Source organism: Tenrec ecaudatus, chromosome 3 (genome assembly GCF_050624435.1).
Source record: "Tenrec ecaudatus isolate mTenEca1 chromosome 3, mTenEca1.hap1, whole genome shotgun sequence".
NCBI classification, from domain to species: domain Eukaryota; kingdom Metazoa; phylum Chordata; class Mammalia; order Afrosoricida; family Tenrecidae; genus Tenrec; species Tenrec ecaudatus.
Window position 1 is genome coordinate 44,508,417 of NC_134532.1, and position 6,000 is coordinate 44,514,416.

Consider the following 6,000-nt stretch of genomic DNA (forward strand, 5'->3'; position numbering starts at 1 on the left):
GACATACACCCAACAGGAAGAGACAGGAAGAGAGGGATTGGGGTATACATGTGACAAGATGGGCGGATCCTAGATTTAGGATGATCTGTTCTCTGGATCTCCATAGGAACCATTATCAGTAGGGTGTGAACTCCACCTACAGGAACCAAATAGGTGACTGCAGGTGTCCATTGTCTTTAATAGCAGGGAGCTGGGCTTACTGGTTGGTGACTGACTTTCTTCAGGGAGGATGTCTGTAAGCATCTGACCTCCCCCCACAGTGTTGATATGGTTGATGTATATTAATTGTCTTTCCTGGCCCTATGCACAGCTGTGAGGATTGTAAGACAAGGATTGTAAGAGACCCATTTTTAAAGTGACTGAGGAATCACCTTATAGCGTCTGGGGTCTTAAAGGCTTAAAGATAAACAAGCGGCCATCTAGCTCAAAAGAAACAATGCCCACATGTGCGATCACAAGGTGCCAAAGGGACCAGGTATAAGGCAACATGCAAAAAAAAAAAAAAAAAAAAAGAATATATACACACACACACCATGGTGAATGAAGGGGGATGTGCAGAGTGGAGACCCAAGGCCCATTTGTCGGTCACTGGAGATTCCCTCATAGAGAGGGTTAGGAGAGGAGTCAGGGTGTGATGTAGTACCGATGAAGAACACAGCTTTCCCCCAGATCCTGCATGCTTCCTCCCCACAACTACCATGATCCGAATTCTACCTTGCAGGACTGGATAGGGCAGAGGTTGTACACTGGTGCATATGGGAGCTGGAGGCACAGGGAATCCAGGGTGGAAGATACCTTCAGGACCAGGGGTGTGAGGGGCGATGCTGGGAGAGTGGAGGATGAGTGGCTTGGAAAGGGGGAACTGATTACAAGGATCCACATGTGACCTCCTCCCTGGGAGAGGGACAGCAGAGAAGGGGGGGAAGGAAGACTCCAGATAGGGCAAGATATGACAAAATAACAATCTATAAATTATCAAGGGCTCATGAGGGAGGGGGGATCAGGGAGGGAGGGGGAAAAAAGAGGACTTGATGCAAAGGGCTTAAGTGGAGAGCAAAGGCTTTGAAAGTGATTAGGGCAAAGAATGTATAGATGTGCTTTATAGCTTTATACAATTGATGTATGTATATGTATGGATTGTGATAAGAGTTGTATGAGCCCCTAAAAATATGTAAAAATATATATATATATATATAAAATATATTCTTATTGCTATATATACGATGTGCACATTAAAATGCTTAAAGGGTTTTGTGAAACTGCAGAAGTCGAATATCTGAAAATACTTGGATACAGTAAAACGTGCTGGTTAGCTGTTTTGCCCGCTGTCAAAAGAATTTTGAAAATATATGATCCTTTGAAATCTTACTTTCTATCACAGGATAAATGTCCTAGAATTTTAGAAGAATTTTTTTAAAAGGAATCTTCAAACATTTGGCTAGAGTTTTCACACAATCAAGCAGCTCTTTTTCAAAATACTATAAAACTTATTAAAGGTGACAAAATTTTGGTAATCGAAGTAGCAAATGAAGTTAATAATTTAGAATTTCAGTGGCAAGAGCAGTTAGAGAATATTTTTCTTCCGTTAACAATCCATAATAGTATAAGCCAACTAGAAGAGCACGGTGTGCGATAAATCGTGCAAATATCATGAATCACGCTGAAAAGTTCTATAGTAACTGCATAGATTATTTAGAAGAGTGGACAGTACATTATAATGATATTGAACATTTTCATTGGGTTTCATTAAAACAAGAACTTAAATGGAATTATGTGCAAAAATCATTCGATCATATTACTCAAAATTTCCCATATAGTATTATTTCCGAAAACGATCTTTTTAATGAGGTATTATTATTAAAAATATATTGATAAGGAAAAGTTTAAACCTTGGGCATCAGCAAAACTCACAATAGAGAACAAATGGTTAGAAATATTTCAACATTTTGAAACAAACCATGTTCCATACAATAATGCACTATAAATTGTGAAATACCTGCTGTCCTTACCAGGAACTAATGCTGCGACTGAATGTGTTTTTTCTATGTTAAAATAAAGTGTGTACATCAGAAAAATCACAATTAAGTGTTGAGACTTTGAAAGCAATTTCATGTGTGACATAATTTTACAAATTCTTGGGAAAAATTTCATGACCTTTTAAACAACGACAGCAATCTACTCAAAAACTTCAATCAAATGAGAAATGTGTCCAAGAAAAAAATAATACTATACATAATTTTAATGTGTTATATTTGTAAATTGTACTTATGTTGAAATTTGAAAAAATATATTACAATACTGTTTTTGCATTCTATGATCGCTTCTCGGCCTTTTGGCTAAGATCAAGTGTAGTATCTGTTCTTATCAGTTTAATATCTGATATGTTCTCTATCCGAGGACAATATATTAAATGGATTTTTGGAGCAGGGAGTTGGAATAGGAGCTTACTCCGTCCACTCCACGCATCGACCTGGTATTGCAGTGCTTCCAGGAACGGTGCACCAAAAAAAAAAAAAAAAGAAAGAAAGAAAGAAAATTTTTGTTGCTCCATATAGACCAAATTTTGATTCAAGAACCCAAGAACCTCCCCCACACCCCACCGACCTTCCCCATAAGTCACTTTATCAATTATGCTGGAAACTGAGAGCAGCATAGTAAAACGCTTAGACAAATAGACATAAGTTAAGAAGCAGACTAAGACTTGGGACAAGAGAAAAGAGGGAAGAAACTGTTGTTGCTGGTTTTTAAATTGCAATATGCTTTCTTCCAGAGTTGATAAGGAACACATTCCCATGGCAGAGAAATTCATTCTATCTCAGTGTCCAATAGAAATTGTCCTCTGTCAAAAGTCTTTTAAGTCCTTTTTTTCCGTGGTTGCCTGATGATCACTGACTACTTTTCATTGTGAGTCCAAATTCTGCTTTTTCACTTGCTGTTTCAATAGCAATGATAAACAATCCTGGCCACACTAAAGATTGGGAAAGTAAAAATCTTGTGGATCATTGACTATCAAGGACAGACCAATGTCCATAAGGTATTGAATGGGACATTAGATGAATTCAGATAAAGAAAAGACAACCCATGTGATTATAGGTGAAACAATGAAATAGATCAGAAACCTCCTCAGCTAATTTAATGAGGTGTTCTTTCTCTCTGAATTGCTAATTTCAATCACTCAGTGATGTGTTCTATTGTCACTAAGACAAGGTCCATTTTTATCAGGTTTGTGCTCACTTTATTACCTCTGTCTACTTAGAACTGTTCTTAAAGGAAAGCCTTAGCCCATTCATTTTTTTTTTGTTTTAATATGATGTACTTTTCCTGAATTGCTAATTAACAAAAGTCTAAGAAGTTGGGAAGCAAGCCCTCCACCCACCACTTTTCTGTCAGGTTGCCTTTCTCTCCAGGCTTGTGTGTTATTGTGATTCAAATGCAAGGTGTTTCAAATGCAAGCCGGGTCACCCAGAGTGAAGAGCTTTTAGCAGAACTTCCAGACTAAGAAGATACTAAGAAGGGAATGGTTGCCACTCCAGGCTTTGAGCTTCACTTCCAGGCCCCTCCCTCCAAGAGGCCCTCATTACCTCCAGACCCCGCCCCTTGGGAAACACCCCACCCCTACCCAGGTGACACAATTTCCTGCAGAACTCACTTCCTCTGACTGAGAAGGTGCAGCCTGAGCGTCCCCCAAGAGTAAGTGAGTCTCTGTTTCTATGCTCAACCCAGGCTCTGAGTCCCCTACAGACCCTGCATCCCCAGCTGTGCCCCGATCCCCACGGATATTACTATTCCTGCATCCTGTCTGCCTGCGTTCCAGGTCGCCACGACCCCCTGGCATATTTCCAGTTAAATCCTTTCTGAGCTGGTTACAAGCCTCTTTGCCTTAGGTCTTGGGAATATGCCGGTCCCCTTTTCCTGCCCAGAGCCCCTCATTCACCCTCACATCTCACGCCAGAAAGGCCTGATTGAGGGTGGGTTCTTGCCTGGGGCTCGATCCCTCCTTGTCAATCATCAGGCAGGAGAGCAGGGGACCCCAGCGTGGCCTTTACTGCAAGGAGAGGCCAGCCTTGCAGCCATCAGGCCACTCCCCTATGGCCGAGGTCTGTATTAGAGCTTAACTTCTCAGCACCTTGCTTTGCAAAAGGGCACAGTAGCAATGACAGCCCCAGATCCCCGGATAGATTTAGTCCTCACATAGGTTGCAGAACCCCACACAGAGGAAGCTTCCATGGAGTGCTTTCTGTCTAGGAAGCAAGGTTGTAGGTAACATGGCCCTCAGGCAGAGGGCTTTGGAGTGTGGATTACCTTCACCTCTCTCCAGGCAGCTGGGGAGGGCGGTCTTGCTTATAAGCTTACAAGCCTGTGGATCCTTGATGGAGGTAACCAAACGAGACTGTACAGGGGTCTCAGAGGCCCTGGACCAATATTAAAGAAGTGTCTGTCATTGTGAAGTATTGATTGGCCACCAATCATGCTTTTATGACCATTTCCTTTGCCCTGCCCCTCCCCCACACCCTCTTTAGCTCACATCTCAATTGTGAACCTGGGAAGCCATTTCCACTTGTAGGTGGCTTCCCTCACCCAGATGATGTGTTTGTGTCTTTGTGCTGCCTGTATCTCTTAAGAGTTAACAAGTGTTCCCTTTAAACTACACTGAAAATGGGTCTCCAGAACAGATCTGTCCTGTGTGAGCCTCCTCACTCATTTCTGCCACCAGAAACTAGCTTGTGCCCTGTTACAAACTGCAAAAGCGACTCCAATCTCAAACATAATTTAAGGAGAACATTTATTAAGTCATAATAGAGACAAAGAATACAAAGACACAAACAGAAGTCACCCGGATGAAGGAGATCATTAGTGGAAGTCAAGGTGTTTTACATGAACCGGACAAGAACAACTCAGTCTCTGGTAAGAAGCTAAACAGTTTATTTAAGGGGGACCGAAAAGAGAAAAAACCTGCGCAGGGACCAGCTCCCTGAAGAGAGGGAGAATGGCTGGTCTCCATCGCTCACGGACTTGGGTTTTTATAGGGGGGGTAAACAATGGGGCCTTTTCAGCTGTGCGAATATGCAAGAACAGAAGCAGACTTTGCAGTTAGCCTTGACATTTTGAAACGTCGTTTTTCCTTTGAGATAGATGTGTGGTCTTATCTTGCAGCTGCTTTTTCTGGCAAATGTTTGCTTGACCTTAACCTCTGGGGAATCCCATAGCTTGACACAAAATGGAGACTGCTACAAGATGGTTCCACTCAGGCTATTACACTTTGTCTTTCCCTCCAAATGAATGCGTAAGGCCATGTAAATAAGGTATACGAAACTAGAACAAGTGGGACACACACACACACACACGCGCGCGCACACACACCACCACCCCTTTACGGCCATGCAAATAAGGTGTATGAAGCTAGAACAATCTAAGCATGGCGCCCTCCTCCAAGTCTGTGCAGGGCAGGGCCGGAAGTGCGTGTCACCAGCGTCTGGCGTGTATTTTGGCCTTTGGCGGCCGCCTTAGTCACACACACCATCCCCGGACACTCGGAGCTGCCGCAGGAATTTGAAGAGGGTCCTGAGCACCAGCGGGGCGGTGGAGCCTTTGGGAAGTAAGTGTAAGTTGTCGGGACGGTGGTGAGTGAGGAGAACAAGTGCGTTTCTGTCTGAAACTGGGTGAGTGACGCGGGGACGGGCAGCGTCAGGACCCGGGCACCTGAGGGCGAGGCTGGGCAGAGGAGCTCGGTGGGCAGCAGGCGGGAGCCATGCTTTCTGGGGTCCGACAGGGAGAGCACCCACTGCAATCGCCGGGCTGTCCTGCCCGTCAGGGCCAGAGGGCTTTGCGCCTCTCCCTGAACGACAGAATTCACTGGATGGACAACCGTTTATAATTTTATGAGAGCTTCTTAAATTCTGAGCGCTCCAATTTGCAAAAAGTGGTGGCCTCAGTGGTTACAGATTGGGCTGCTAACTGCAAGGTCAGCAGTTCAGGATTATGAGCCACACCTGGACAGAA

General features: G+C 43.7%; 1 non-coding gene across 1 annotated transcript; it reads left to right on the top strand.

Annotated features, from left to right (window-relative positions):
* The first annotated feature begins 2,316 nt into the window (after positions 1–2,316).
* LOC142443896 (U2 spliceosomal RNA) lies at positions 2,317–2,507 on the top strand. The gene has a single exon (XR_012783622.1). It is a non-coding gene; the product is annotated as a U2 spliceosomal RNA (small nuclear RNA).
* The last annotated feature ends 3,493 nt before the right edge of the window (positions 2,508–6,000 follow it).